The sequence below is a fragment of the Amblyomma maculatum genome, chromosome 7 (genome assembly GCF_055883805.1).
Source record: "Amblyomma maculatum isolate TAMU_Amacu chromosome 7, ASM5588380v1, whole genome shotgun sequence".
In the NCBI taxonomy this organism is placed as follows: Eukaryota; Metazoa; Arthropoda; class Arachnida; order Ixodida; family Ixodidae; genus Amblyomma; species Amblyomma maculatum.
In genome coordinates this window covers 105,945,980-105,962,174 of record NC_139350.1, presented here as the reverse complement: position 1 = coordinate 105,962,174, position 16,195 = coordinate 105,945,980, and the positions used below count along the sequence as shown (strand labels likewise).

Below are 16,195 nucleotides of genomic sequence, written 5' to 3'. Positions count from 1 at the left end.
GTGCAGACCGTTTAGATATTAGCTAAGTCTGGTTTATCGCATGCCCATGGGAGCCCAGAACGCCCGGATCCCGACTGAGATACGCTGCGCACGCATGCGCGTTTGTGTCGCTCGACACTCTATATGTTGTGCCATGTTAAGACTGTATGCTAGTGAGTATGTAACCGCACGAGGCGACAATTTGCGGCGACACGCCGCGCGATGGGCTGAGGGCCGCCAAAGCATTGCCGCTCGTCGCTGTCGCTGAGGTTCTGGGTTTTTAGAAAATTTCGCGTGTCGCCCGGAATCAGCTCGCGAAGCAGCCAATCGCGCAGAAGGCTTTGAGGTGCTCAACTTCCGCTCTGCTTTTTTTTTTTTTTTTCAGGGGGGGAGGGGGGGGGGGCGAGTCAGTTTTCCTAGTCCGGTCTGAGCGAGAACCTTCAGACGCCCACTTCGTCTGATCCGTGCATATATGAGCGCATCGAGACAATTCAGTAAAAGCTTGGTAAGGTAGCAGAGGAAAAAGAAAAAGCTAGTGTGGCTAGGTATTGTTAATTTTGAAAAGGAGCATGAGAAGGTCACTGTCTGCATCGCACGCAGTGTATCGCACCGCTGCGCTGTGAGCTTTTTCTCTTTTTTTTTTTTTAACGCAATGCGTTACAAGAAATTTCACCTGTCTTTTATCGTACTTCATGGTGTTTGTACTGTTAGAAACGGAATACTAGCCTAACTGTACTGCCCTTGACCGAACGACGAGGCGGCGGAACAGAGCAACGGTGAAAACGCGCCTCTCTGTCGCCGAGTCCCCTCGCTCCGTGCTCCAGCGGCAACGACAGGCGTCATCGTCGCGCGACGCATCGAATGTCGCCTCATGCGGTTACCGCTTAATAGGGGCACAAATAACAGATGCGAGTATGAAAGTGAATGGACGCGAACGAGCATTCACAAGAGGAGTCGGGTCATTGAAGGCGTATTTTTGAAGATGCCAATCGCAGTTCTCACTTCTGTGATCTCTGGCCATCATCTCTGGGCTTTTGAAATGGCGAAGTGAGCAAAATAAATGTGCACACGGGGCGCACCGGCGCTTAAGTGGAACTCGAGGAGTCTTTGGAAAAACAGCCTCGCGCGTACATATTTTTCATGCTTGACCTAACATTCTGCTCAGGTTATTGCCAAGGGCTCAAAATATAAACTCTACCATTACGCGGCGCATCATATTCTAGCCCGAGCAACCAATGCCCGGTCAAAACAACTTGCGTATGCATTTGTGTGTTTCCTGACTGAAATGCATATTGCACACAGGCGTCTTTCGTTCGTTACTATTGCAGGGCGAAGGCGTCCTTGCCTCTCGGTCTGGCGTGTTTTTATTTTTATTTTTTTATTTTTTTTTTGCTTTTAAAGCACCTTGAACGCATAGCCGGTCGTTAGCGTACCAGTCCTCGCACACAACGCTCAGAGCGCTTGCGGAAAGCGGACAGGCGACGTCGTTCTGTCGGAGTGAAATGCCCAAGGAGAGCGTCCTTTTGTTGCCCATTGGTGAGGTCCACACTCCCTCACGCGCTCTGTGCTGCGGACCTCACATTTCAGGATGCCCCGGCTACCGCGAAGAAGCATTCTTGGGATTCCGCGAGCAGCCCCATCCCACACCAGAGCGCAACAAAAGCGCCGGCCACAGCGTCAAATAACACGGCGGCTTTGAAGGAAAACCCCCCGACCCGTAATCTACGGGGAGCGTTCTTCTCCCTTCCCGGGCTCCGCCTTGGCCGATCATCCGCGAACGCGGGCCGCTGAACAACACCCCCTACTGGCTTTTGATTCTCTTTTCATCTTTTGTGCGCAGAGGCGAACTGAAGACATCGTTTCCTTGTGGCAAGCAAACGACGGGGCGTCGCGATTCGACATCCCCGTTTTCCGTGGCATGCGAGAGGACCGCGGAAGCCCCTGTGACTGCCCTGTGTCCACGAGCGAGAAGGCCGACAACCAACTGTTCTCCAGGACCACTTTTTTTAGGGGAGACACTATTCCCTAGTCGAGATGCCCTCATTCCGACCACCTTGAGTTCGGTCTTAGCACTGATGAATGAAAAAAAAAAAAAATTTAAAGCTCTGCACTTTCAAGCCTGGCGTTCATATTGATACTTATTGCAATGGGGCTCAGTGACAGCTCAAACCTTTACCACTCAATTCATCCGAAAGCTTTTCTGCTGTGATAGTTGCGAAGAGGGGTGGTGCCCTCATTACTGCGAAGAGCTCTTTCCTACACAAGTACTTATTTATCAGCCCTTTTGTACTTGCGTACCACTGAAGCACCCATCATAAAGTTTCGTCAATGGCGTCATTCGTTGTAATTATATTAGGAAATATTTATTTTAGTAACACAATTGGTTCACATTACCTTGACAGCCGCGAATATATCGGGACATTTCACAACAATGAAACAGCCGATCACAACCCCACAATTTATACAATTCGCGAGAGGCGTCGCTGTGAGGGGCTTCAGAATAATTTAGAGCACCTAGCTTCGCTTTTTTTTTTCTTTGCGTGCTCCCACATCGTATAGCGAACGGCCGTACTAGCCTCCACCGCAGCAACCCCGGCTCAGAACCGAGGCTGCGACCCTGGCTCCGGCAGCCGAAGGCCAAAGCCAGTCAGCCAGCCACCGAGGTTGAAGTTGCGACGACACTACTGTAGCGGTTGGATCTGCAAGGTCCATTCAGCAAAGTTTATCGCAGCGTTTTAGGGGAGACTTCTATTCGAAACACTTGCCATCATTACCGCCGGGTGTGCGTAATCTTGCTCAAATCCTCAACTTGGGCGAGGACATAACGAAATGCGGAGCGCGGTATGGCCCGCCCTCGATGTTAATTACATATTGAAATAAATGCGACATAGTCAGAGTCTGACTCAATCCCAGATAACACCTATTCCGCTATTTCTGGCAACAAGCATATATTGAAACTTGGTCGTTTAGAGCGGCCCTCGAATTGTGGCACAAGAAAGTTACTGTCGTCGGGGAAAAAAAAAGAAAAACAAATTCTGGGAGACTCAATAACCTTGGATTTAAGTGTGCAATACGCGATAGCGTTGTTGTATGTGCGCAGCACAAGGAGCAGACATAAGGCGCCCCTAACCTATCGACCTGACCGAATGTTCCTCGCTGGTAGAAAGGATAGCGCCCCCCCCCCCCCCCCTTACTTCCCTTTCACGCGCCAAAGGGCAGTGGTTCGAATTCAGGCTCGATTATTTTTTTTTTCTTTCCTCAAAGGGGCTACGTAATAATGCATGGTTTGTGGCGTAATTACGTCTAGATCCTGTAGTCTACGGGGTTGTAAAGCCATCGCGACGTGACGTAATCACACCACGGCCCTGTAAACTAATGAGAAATTCTGTAGTGACACCATCGCTGTTATGCTTTGTGATTGTTGTGGTTTGCTTGAATTACCTGCACGTTTCCTTCATTGTCGAAAAATGGGAACTGCACATCGGTAGAGACGGAGTTTCCGGCAAAAACGCACTCTGATGCTATACTAAGCTGAAATACGAATTCCGTACAGACTGCCAGAGAGTATTCCTGACCACGTTTTTAGACTTATCACTGGTTGACTGATATCAATAGGATGTTGTCCAGCAGACTTTCACCGTATAGCCTTTCACCGAAGGATAATAATTCACGACGCACGAGTATCTCGCTGTAGCGTTCTAGCTGATAGCACCTTCCCCTACGCTTAGTATGTACAATTCTATTTACAATAACAAGAAGGTCAACAATATTTGAGAAACACGCACTGCTGCCTACAAAATTAAAGAAAATTGGTTTGTAGGAAAAGAAAGCCGCCATATCTGTCACATTTCTCCATGGACGGTGCCGTAGTGGAGGGCTGTAAACGGAATAATAATCGATCGATTGGCAAACTTATGCATAGCGTGCACTGACGTCGAACAGCACACTGACGCTCTTGCGTTTCGCCTCCATCCAAAGGCCGTGGTCGGGGTTCGAACCCGCGGATCCTCCGCTTCTGTAGTCGAGCGTCTGGCATTGTCAGGTGGACCATTTGGAGCTAATAACGGCGTTTCCGTCCTTGCCATACAAATACAAGCTAGCAAATTTATAGCGACAGAATAAAGAACCGGGCAAATTCTCAGCAGACTCATCCGCACATCCGACGTGTCTGTCCCCATTCTCAGCCGGCGATAGCCCCCTAAGTCTTCTTCGGTGCAGCCTGTCGCAGCACAGAAAGCGATTATTTTACTTAGCGCGCAACTCCGGAATGCCGAAATTTATTAACACTCACTGCAGCACCATTTGGAGTTAGAGCAAGAGTGGAATGTGCAGAGAGAAAGAAACCACCCAGCGCCGACACCACACTGTCAAGGTTTAGTTACAGAGGGCGCAGCGAACCTGGTGCAGAGCTTCTTCTTCCACTTCATCCGACTTCTTCATGCTCTCTTCAACGCCGCGTGACACTATTAATACTAGGCGAGCGCACAAATACAAAGCAGAAAGAAAGAAAAGAAATCACTGATGGCTTAGCTTGATTAAGCGAAAGCTTCATTACTAATGATTGCACGGGGTAAAGCTCTTTATTTACAGAAGAAGACGGTCAAATGGAGCAAAATTGGGAAGGTGCTATCAAGAAGAAGACGAGAAGAGAAAGAAGATTCGGAAGACGGTAAGAAGAAGACAGCAGAAGGGAAGAAGATTGGAAGTAAGAAGATTCGGAAGATTCGGCAAGACGACGGAGCGCATGCTCAGTTGTGGCCTGCACCCGGCACGGTGACCTTGGCTTTACATGGCGTGGCGAAGGTTTCGCTTCAAAAACGAGTTACAAGCGCCAAAGAAACTGAATGCTTCAATGAGGTGCCAAGCTTTCTTAGACATCCGCTTTAATTAAAAGGCAAAGGCCCACTGTTATGAACATACTGGTGGGAGTGGTTTAATCTCCCATGCGTTCATTTTGCTTTAAAAATATGTCCTGCGCGCGAACCAAGCAATTAGAATCGCCGCAGGAGAGCAATGGGGTGAGTTTTTGGTAATAAGTAATAATAAAAGGACCTGCGGATACATTAAGCGTTACGGTGCAACCTAGAGACATGCGACATAGTTCCACTCATAAACAATTTCCCGTTGAAATAATGCACATGGGCAGGTAGCGAAATGAGCTCACTTCGATGATCAGTCGCTAACTGCACAGTAAATTCGTCAAGCTGAAGTGAACGAAATGAGCCAGGCAGCATATTCTAAACTTGTATTGTGTTGGGTTTCATGACGAATAATTCTAAACTTGCACGGTACTCAAACAAAAAGAAGCACGCATAAATAAATTAGTGCTAGAAAAGTATGGGGCCCGGCGAAGATCACGGTAACATGTTTCCACCAAGGTTCAGGTGGCGTATACTGGTATTACAGTGTAAATAATGCGAATGAACGGCACACAACGCAAACACAGAGTCCAGATCAGCGCGGCTAGGTGCAGTGAAGGAAAGGAGGAAGAAAGCGAAAAGCCTCGGAAAGCTCGCGGTGAAAAAATAAAACGAACGGCTTTCTTCCGAAGAGCTTCAGCCTTCGCAATATCTAGTTTGTGGGGTTTCTATATAACGTATAGGTTGGTTTGGTTTATAGGGTTTAACGTCGCAAAGCGACTCGGACAATGAGAGACGCCGTAGTGCAGGACTCCGGAAATTTCGACCACCAGGTGTTCTTTAACATGCCCTGACATCGCACAGCACACGGGCGCCTTGCTTTTCGCCTCCATCAAAAAGCGGCCGCCGAGGCCGGGACTCGATCCTGCAACCTTGGGAATAGTATATAGCCGAGTGCAGTAAACACCGCGCCACCCCACCGGGGTATATAACATATAGGCATACTCACGTATGGGTTATACAACGAACTGCCTTTGAATTCTCCCAAAGTATACCTTCAATACCATAATTTTACGAATGACTCGTAAAAATAATATCTAAACATTGATATTCTTAAATTGTTATTCCCATAATATGGAATTGAAAAAAACGTTAAGAAAAATATAAAACTTGAGCCCTCATCCAAACGGAGTGGGAGGCAGAGCTGGCCCACATTGGTCTCTCTGAGCAGCGCAGCCTGCTCACCAGGGTCCAAGAGGCAGCCGAAGCCATTAGGATTCAGGACTAAGGATACCACGCAAGCATTCCGTTACTCTCTCTCTCTCTCTCTCTCTCTGTCTCTCTCCACAGTAAAGTTGTAAGGTCACTAAGAGAAAATGTAATTCACCAAAATAACCGTCAAGAGAATGGACCTGATATAAAACATAATCGCCACTACACAAACGAATCCAAAGACGAAGTGATCGGGAGAAGAAGGAATACTACGCGTCCAGCCAACCAAGAAGATGTTATGAGGTGCAATCTGGACTAGTCAGCTAGCTACTATCAAAGATTTGGCACGAACAGCTCGGGAGAAGCGAGCAAATCATAACGTTCGTTTAGTTCGATTCGAGCCAGGAACTAAACGCCCAGTCCGAGCTGTTGGCAAACGGCAAGCTTGCTGCCTCTTTAAGAGCGATATTCTGCACGACCACAGTGCTCCTCGTGGGCCCGGGCATTGGCAACACCGTGTAAAAACACCGGGTCCAATATTTGCGCTGTCTGGGAAGGCAAAGGATCGCAAAGGCAACTTTCGGCAGCCGAAGCGGAAAGATAGCGCAAACTGATGGGCGGGGCAAAAATACCCGTTTCCGAGCGCTTTCGAAGCGACTATGCCACAAAAGCCCCACCGAGAGGCTGTCCGAGTTGGTGGCACGCGTGTCCACACGGTCTGGAAACCTCATTCCGCTTTGTACTGCACAGCGTGCGTTTCTCACGAGCTGCATTTCACGCCTTTTGTCTCTCCTCCCTTTGTTTCCTTCTCCCCGCAACGACTCACGACAGCGGCGAGCGAGCTTGTATAACGGTGGGCGAATTGAGCGCCTCTGCGCCCAGCAGTTGTGGGCCCGCGGTTGCACGAGCGCTGGCCGTGCGTGAAGCATCGCGCGCTCGAGGATTCGGTGGGCCGTTTCACAGTGAGCGTATCAGCGGTCGAGCAGAACGACTCGCAGCGCGCGGATAATGCGAACTCCCATCTAAATAAAACTCACCCGAAACTGTGAGTATACTGGTGTTTTCTGTATATACGCGCCAATGTGGCGGTCTCGCTCAGACTCCCGAAGAATGCGCGAGCGGTGTTTAACCTCAATCTTGTGAGAGGTGAAACACACGGAAACCGCCTGACAACTGCGAGACAAGCGCGCCTCACTGATCGCGCACGTTTCGGCCAGGCTTCGCCGCCCAACGCGTGCAGGAAAAATATTCTGCAAACGTCGCCTTCCCGTTGGTCTTAGCCAATATCGCCATTCGTGAACACCGCGGTGACCCCTCAGCTGGATGTGCCTCTCATGCAATGTGAGCCACGGCGCTTACCTGTAACGTCAGAGGCGGCAGCCCCGCTGAGGGCGCATCCAGAGATCTGCGCCAAGAAAAAAAAAAAAAAAAAAAAAAAAAAAAAAAAAGAAAAAAAAAAAAAGGAACGCATATTAGCGGCCACCTCCTGCCGGGAGCAGAGAGGCGCGAAAAACACTGCGGGTCATCCCTGAGACAATGGAGAACACAGCCCAGACCCTGTTTCTTCTTGTGCCAATTTTTATTATTCTAAGCCGCCGTGGCTGTTGCGTAGCAGACGTAATTAATTGCACCTTTTCACGGACACAAAGAAAACATTTAGAAGCTTCAAAAGTGCACATGTACAGATAGTTTTACTGACCACATCGCGACGTACCTGTTTTCTGCATGAATAACTGATCATGCGCCACCTTCCTCCGCAGCATGGCGCCACATTGCGCGAAAGGTCCGCTAAGTCACGGTGCCAAGCATAACAGACTACACGTTGCAGTTTGAGCGGTTTGAGCAGCCAAATATAGCGCACATGACAATGGTGCCAACGCTTGCAACGACTGCGGGAGAATGAAAGGTTCATAAGCATGGCGGGCTCATATCCCAGAAACCCCTTTCCGTGACGTCAGTGCAAGCTATCTATATATGTTTAACACGACAACGGTGACTCTGATAACGCTCAGAGATAACAAATTTGGTAACTGTTCCAAGAACAATGAATGACTGACATCCTTTCAACATAAGTCCCCCCGAAGAGGAGTGATACGGCACTCTGAAAAAATTTGCAGCAAATCTAGTGAATTCCTAGGGGAAGCAGACATTCACAAATTTCCGTCACAAGGTGGTGCCATGGGTGTAAATATTCCATGCCTCATCGTGGACGCAGCTGGCAGAAGCAGCTCTGTTTGCATGCGACGATGGATGTTACGTAGTTACACTTCCTGCAACATTTTTTTTTTTTCGTGGGGAAACAAAACTATGAGAATTTGAGAAGCAGTATTAGAAACTTCATATCGAAAGAATAGAACAGGCCTATGTAACACATTTCTCACGGTCACTGTCCGCCTTTGCCCACGGAAAAGTGGTAGCCGAAGAGTTTATTTCAACGTGTGGTTTCAGAAAAATCTTGCGAAAAGAAGCCAGACGGAATGCCTGGCGAAGTGTCCTTCAACTCGAGACTAACTGGAGATGGCTGAGTCACCGTGAAATCAAGGGAAAAGACTCTAATTCAGTCCTACCACACACGGGAACATCACATTTTTAGGTGTGCTTACAAGTGATTGCAAATAATTACAGATATAAGGTAACGCATTAGCAAATATTACAAAAATACGTACGTGACATACCTATAGGTATACATGCAGAATAATAGCATATAATCCACAAATTCTGAGCAAAACATGTCGAGAAGACCAAACATATTGCCTACTAAGATTTGTGTACACAGGCACAATTTTTCGCCCTCACGTAAAATGTTGGTTTATAGTTTGGGTGGAAAAAACACCACGCAGAAGAATTTAAACCTCATCATTTTTTTTTTTTACTACGATATCAGAGTATTTATCTAAAATGTTAGTAATTTGGTCTGCCCACGTTCATTGGTCATAGAATAAACTTTTTTTTTTTCTTTGCAGGCAGTGCGACGAAGACCTTGTTCACAGTCCTGAAAGATTTTTCCTTCCGCCTTCATACCCTTCTTGGAGTGCAATTCATTTCATTGCAGAACATGTTGCCACGCAGAAAAAAATTTGCATTCTGCTCACGATGGGGACACTTGACTATCGGGACGGTGTGCCCCATCTTAACGCTACTTTTCAGTCATCAGCAGCGGCAGCCGGACGAGCAGGCATTGATATATATATATAGAATTGATATATAATAAATTTCAACCAAATTGACCTTATTCATCACTTATACGATATGCCGTGAACTGCAGCCACCTCTGGTCAGCGCCAGCATTTTTTAGTCTGACCTTCGCGACACTGCGGAGTAGGTCGGCTGTCTCCAAGATTGTTGGCTTCCCGGTAGGAGTAGCACGGCCGCATCGTTCACCGGTTATCCGTCATCACTGATCTGGCGAGCTCTGGGTAATGTCCCGCGCTAGGTGGCTGTGACCAGGCACACCGATGATAGCGCCACAGTGGCCCAGTTCTTAATGCGCTCGACCGCTCATCCCGAGGAGGCGGGTTCGGTCCCGGCCGCAGCGATCGCGCTTTCTTGGAGGCGAAACGCAATGGCCCTCGTGTATGCGATGCCGATGCTCTCCACTAGACGGCATCCTTCTAAGCCTGAGTCGCATTTGGACGTTAAACCCCGTAAACCAAACCAACGCCTTTGATATTCCCGAGACGACGAACGAGCTCGCTTTAGGCAATACTGCCGCAAAATGCGATGCTCTCTTTAAACCGTAAGTTGCATGTATAGAAACGTCACAGTACAGGGAGTCAAGAAAAAAAAATTTCCGAGAGCACTGTTGAATCTACACTGCAGAAATACGAAAGCCTTAGCGTTATCACATTTGTTCTCATTATCATTACAGATAAATTCACCATCATTATCATCGCTACTGTCAATATTGTCATTAGCACTAATTTGTAGCGTCATCTTCATCGCTACTATCCTCCTCACGGTGGACAAGGATAATTATGATGAGCTTTTCACGATCCCAGGCGTGGCGCAGTAGGTTAAAGCGCGCGGCTTGGGGATCCAAGGGATGGAGATTCGATTCCCGGTAGAGATAGGATTTTTATTTACTAATTACGTCATTATGCTATCGTTTGGTTGACAGCTATAGTGTGACCGGACGCCGGGAGTATGAGCTACTAAAGGATTTCGCCTTAAGACTGTCAAACAAGTCAGACATTGTAAGCCAATTACTTTGTAACCTAAAAACTAGAGAAATATTGGCAGATTAATTGTGCAATTGTGCTCATTGCTAAATGAATGACACTGAGCCCCCCCTCCCACCTGCGGATTAACCCGTATGGTAGATAGTCATTTTTGTTTCTTTTTAATTACCGACAGTAACTTCACCTAGCTTTAAGATCTACGCGAGCGCTCTCAACCACCACAGCAGCGCGAGGAACTGTGGTGCAAAACTCGCTTGGAGAGATGAATGCTTCTGCCCTGAAAACAACCCACAAGTGGAAGTTCAAGGAATAAGCGTAAAAAAACAATGCAGCATGTCAGGTCACATTCACCGCTAAGTTCACCGGCAGTTTGCAAAACTTTTTAAATCTTTTTGGTGGAACGACAGCCGAGGTAGCCGCAAAAAATGTAGGCGCGATTTTTGACGCGACTGAACAGGCCGTTCAGCCGAAGGTCGAAAAGAATGCCGCTGCACGTGGAGCGGTGAAATGAAAAGTGGTTAAACCATTGAATACATTGCGATTACAAGGCAGCAACGTCTTTTGAATGTCAATAGGACATGCAACTATATAAAGTGGATGAACTGCGCTCAGAGGGAAGTCACAATTGGGGGATATAGGAATGGAACTCTTGGATACAGAGCGAGAATCGTGGGCCATGAAGGCACGTTCGCAAGGCTCGGTTAAAGCGGGGCTTTAGATACGCGTAGTTTGGTCTTGCACCGAATGTGACATCTACAGGATGTATGCTAATGAGAATCCGTGAGGTAGCAGATACAGAAATTACGAACGGATTAGTGATTCAGAGAGAACATTGGTGAGAAATAAGCGTATACGTGAACGAGGGTCCGCATGTATTATGAGCCGCTGAAGCTCCCCCCCCCCCCCCCCCCCCCCCCCTCTCTCCTATATATATTTTTTTATAAATCGAGGGCCACCAGCAGAATATAAATATCCATTTCACCTGATTCGATGCCAATGTTCTCATCCAACTGGAGTTAAGGAATGCGTGGTACCTCAGCTAGTGACGAAATAAGGATAGGATTACAATTGGAAATTCAGTCACGTTGAACTCGTGCCAGTAGATCTGCGACGACCAAGTGTGCGAGGTGATCCAGCGCGTAGCTTATGGGTCGCGATTTCACACCTATCCTCGAGCTGAGTGAGCGTGCACACATGAGCGGATTTTATCCGCAGTTAAGGGGCACTCGCTCCACACCAACTCCTCTCCGATTGCCACCGCCGCATCGTCGGTGGCGCACGCGCCGCGGGGAGAATGGCAAAATGTTTGGTTTGTCTTCGTGACAAGAGGATCACCGTGGGCGTTTGCTCCAGCCAACAAACAAGCTGCAAGAATTTCGCACGACTGCATTCCTCCACGCTCTTGCGACGCGGTAAAATAAACTCGTGGGAAATGCTGCAGCGTCCACAAACACCGCATTTTGGCGGCGCAGCTGAGAGAGACGTCAGCGGCGTCTTCGGTCCCCTCTGCCGTTTTTCCTCTCTCGCGTCTCTTTCCGCCGGCTGGCGAGAGGGAAGCCTGCACGCGCGCCGCCTCCTCTGTCGCGTGCGTCCACGCCGCAGCAGTACGTCATTCTTTTCCGGGCCCACGAGTTCCCCTGAGGCCGATGGCCAAGCTGCTCAGCACGGATCTCAATTCGAGCGCTCTTACAAAGCAGGCGAAAAGCAGAACGCTTTGCTATGAAAGAAGCGACGGCCGCGTTTAGGTCAGGGCGGCGTTTCCAACACACTGCGTACCGCGTGGACGCTTAGCCGCTGATCACGAGAGGCGTTGAAGCCGGCAGGGTTTGTCACCCCAAGCGACGTTTTCCGGAAAAGTTGGTGAAAAGAGTGAGGCCAAAACTATGCCGGGCGCTGTGTGGGACGACAGACGTATACGCTCGCCGTTGCCTTAGCTAACCGTCCTCAGCGGCAGCGATGGGGATGACGGCTACCGCTGGTGGGAACATTTTAAATGAACTGTGAGTATTACGTGAGGACTCTGTTCAGACGTCCCTGGTATAACACCAAACCCTATGAATTGCGATTAAAAGCTCATTCGAGAGTAATTTATATGCACAGCGTGGGACGCGTATGGCGTCGCCCGGTCCTGGCACAACGAGCCGGGACAGTAAAATTCTCGATGCGGCTGCGATGCTGGCATCCCGCACAGCACAACCTCCAAGTATTTTCAGGCGCGCTGAGAAAACGCCACGAATAGGGAGGAAACATTCGGTCAATGTGGGGTTGGTTTGTAAAGACCCAAACGCCTAAGACACCGCCTAGCGCTTGCGTCATGTGTGAACCCCCCTTCTCTGAACAAGAAGAGAAAGCGAGAGGAGGATGTATCGCTTATGGGAACACAGTGAATGCCTGGCAACTCCAGGCACAAATTGACTGCTTGCTTCTATCTGGGTGTGCTAACGTCACCTGGGAGCGAAAGGCGCATTTCGCATTTCACGCCAGTCGCTTCAAAATGGTGGCGTCATTATAGCAAGGACACACATCTTGTTTAGTGAACGGCTGCGTACCGTAGCCTCTCGACGCCCCAAAGCTGGTTTCGACGCACTTATTTTACTCGCGAAATCGTCCGGTGATGGCAAAATCGAAATTTTGTTTTTGCGCACTCACTAGATTATGACTGTTCCGTTTTGGTGAGATTGCTCAACTTAGCTGAGATGCCGACGCGCGTACAGCGTTCGGAAGCTGGTTTTCCCGCGAGGCCGGAGGAGGAGGGAGTGACTGCCGCTGTTCGGAGCTCGGAGAGGAACGTCGCAATAAGCAAAGCAAATGCGCAGTGCAGTCTCACGATCCTTTTTATAAATACCGTAACTCGTTCAATTCAACATCCCGTAGGCATCGGAGTCCAAGCAGTGCTATAACCTTGGACAGACCTGTTTTGCTATCGACGAAACACTGTTCGCTTTTATGAGAGCGGTCGTTTTCCTGGCCATGTAAGTGAACAAACGTCAATCCTGTTCTTTACCTCGCGTGGCTATTTGCATACAGCTGCCAACAATATTAGCTGACTCCTTCGCAGACAGCAAGGGCAGGAAAACAACCGGGGAGGTGAGACGCCGTTAAAGCAGAAACCTATTCGTTTTATTTCCACTCGAAGTATACTCAGTGAGGCTTCAAAAGACGCAAACTATCATGCCGGCATGCTGCTATTCGTACATTGAGAAAAATGAGAAAGCAATTGTATAGCGTCACGGGATCGGGCAGGATTGCCAGCACGCATTCAGAAGCAATGGTTCGTCGTCTCACTGTGTCGGGGCCACTCGTACAAAGCTATACGGGGTTGAACTCGTGGGCTTGATGAATTGCGGGCACTTAAAAGCGCAAAGCGAACTGCGCATTCGATTATTAAGGCCTACGCGTACAAAACGGAACAGAGACTCATTGGTCTGCATCGCACCACGTTCGACCTTGTCTGAAGGTCAGTTTATTTTTTTTTCGTTGCAAAAGGGAAAAATTCAGAATAAATCGGAGGTTTCCTCAAATAATCGCGATGCTGTCAAGACGACGCAAGCCTCTGGGGCTGGGCTACGTACTGTCTAAATGCATGATCGCACAAAGTTCTCTATACCGCTCTCGGCTTTGGATCAAGCGGCTGAAAAAGAGACTAGATTTTTATTGCATTTGTCAGCCACGAGTCCACGACTTCGCCTTTTGCAGTTTGGATGTGTGCAGAGCGGCGAGTCCACAACGGATGCTCCCTCCCGGGGTCGTCGGTCCTCCCCGGGTCGAATTCCAGCAGACAAGCGATACCCCCAGCGGCGGCCGAGCAGTCTACCATCTGCGGCGTCACCGGACGCCGGGGGCAGAACCTCGTGACGCCAGCCGGCTACGAGGGCGCTGCGCATCTGGGGCGCCCTCGACGCCTGCCTCCTGACCGGTGGGCTTCGGCGGTGCCCCGAAACGAGCCTGGCTCGCCCGTCGACAACTCGCTACGACAGCATACTTTGTTTCACATCGGTGCACAATCGTATTTAAATAATAGGGTATACCCACCGTCAGCATTTTTTTTTTAATGTAGTACCATGAACGATTTTAGCGTCCTTTTATCATCGTACAGGTACAATCGCGATGAAAATAAATGCGAACAGCTTTCTATGGTATATGCATTGTAGGTACGACCAAGTTATATTCACCTTCGGCAGCTAAATATTACATGATCCAATTTCTTTTCTTATTCTGTTTGCAGTTTCAACAACAGCGTCTGTACGACGTGAAACGTCAGCATGGGTAAAGTGGGGTGCGAAAAACAGAAACAGTCCCTGCTTCCTTGCTGTCATCGACTACCCCGCTAAAGGCAGCTTGTCTGAAAAGCCGGAATGAAATTTAAAGAAACGGAAGAACCGGAAGTGAACATGGAAAAGCTTTAACGGGGAGACTAAAAATGAAATTGACTTCATAATGTGTTCTAACCCCGCCATATTGCAGGACGTAGAGGTAATCGGGAAGGTGCGGTGCAGTGACCACAGCGTGGTAAGGTCTCGAATGAGTCTAAATCTGAAAAGGAAACGAAACAGATTAGTAAGAAAGAAGTTCATCAACGAATTCGCGGTGTGGGGGAGGGCAGAAGAGTTCAGGATCTCGCTACAGAATAGATATTTAGCTCTAACCGAGGATGACGACATTAGCTATAGAAGCAATGAACAATAATTTCAGAGATATCATTGCTGAGTGCGCTGTAGAAGTAGGCGGTAGTATAGTTAGAGAGGATATCGGTAAGCTGTCTAAGGAGACGAAATATTTGATTAAGAAACGCCAAAGTATGAAATTTTCCAATCCAACAGACCAGATACAATTGGCAGAGATATCAAAGATAATCAATAAGCGCAAAGTGGCCGATATAAGGAAGTATAACATGGAGAAAATTGAGCATGCTGTAAAGAACGGGGGAAGCCTTAAAGCAACGAAGAAGAAATTGGGCGTACGCAAAAGTGAGATGTATGCGCTAAGGGACAAGGCGGGCAATGTCATCATGAATATGGACAAGATAGTCAAAGTAGCCGAGGAGTTCTATACTGATCTCTACAGTAGCCAAAGAAGTCACGAGTCACGACAATAATGCAATTGCCGGTAGGGAAATGCAGTCAGACGTTCCGCTAGTGACGAGGAACGAAGTTAAGAAAGCAGTAGAAACTATGAAAAGGGGGAAAGCTGCTGTAGAGGATGAGGTAACTATAGATTTTTTGAAGGACGGGGGCGATATCGTGCTACAAAAACATGCCACCCTGTATAGGCAGTGCCTAGTGTCAGCGACGGTACCGGAACCTTAAAAGAACGCAAACATTATCTTAATTCATAAGAAAGGGGACGCTAAAGACTTGAAAAATTACCGACAAATCAACTTACTGTCTGTTACGTATAAGGTATTTACTACGGTAATCTCTAATAGAATCAGGACAACCTTAGACTGCAAGCAAGCAAAGGATCAAGCCGGTTTTCGGAAACGGTACTCTACTATCGATCATATCCATACCATCAACCAGGTGATAGAAAAATGCTCGGAATGTAACTAGCCCTTATACATAGCATTCATTGATTACGAAAAAGCATTTGACTCAGTTGAAACTTCGGCGGTGATGCAGGCATTGCGAAATCAGGGGGTAGACGAGCCGTACGTGAAAGTGTTGGAAGATATATATAGTGGCTGTACAGCAACCATAGTTCTGCATAAAGAAAGTAACAAAATTCCTATAAAGAATGGTGTTAGGCAAGGAGACACGATCTCCTTAGTAATATTCACAGCTTGCTTAGAAGAAATATTCAGAAACTTGGATTGGGAGCAGTTAGGGATAAGAGTAGATGGAGAATACCTCAGTAATCTGCGATTTGCTAATCACATTGCGTTGCTAAGTAACTCGGGGGATGAATTACAAAGAATGATTGATGACCTAGACAGGAAAAGTAGAAAGGTAGGCTTTAAAATTAATATGC

General features: G+C 48.0%; 1 pseudogene across 1 annotated transcript in view; it reads right to left on the bottom strand.

Annotated features, from left to right (window-relative positions):
- Positions 1-16,195, bottom strand: part of LOC146184259 (uncharacterized) — a 164,928-nt pseudogene that overhangs the window by 99,976 nt on the left and 48,757 nt on the right. Inside the window, exon 2 of the transcript XR_014708843.1 lies at positions 7,410-7,455. The product of XR_014708843.1 is annotated as an uncharacterized LOC146184259 (transcript). The remainder of the gene's footprint in view (positions 1-7,409; positions 7,456-16,195) is intronic.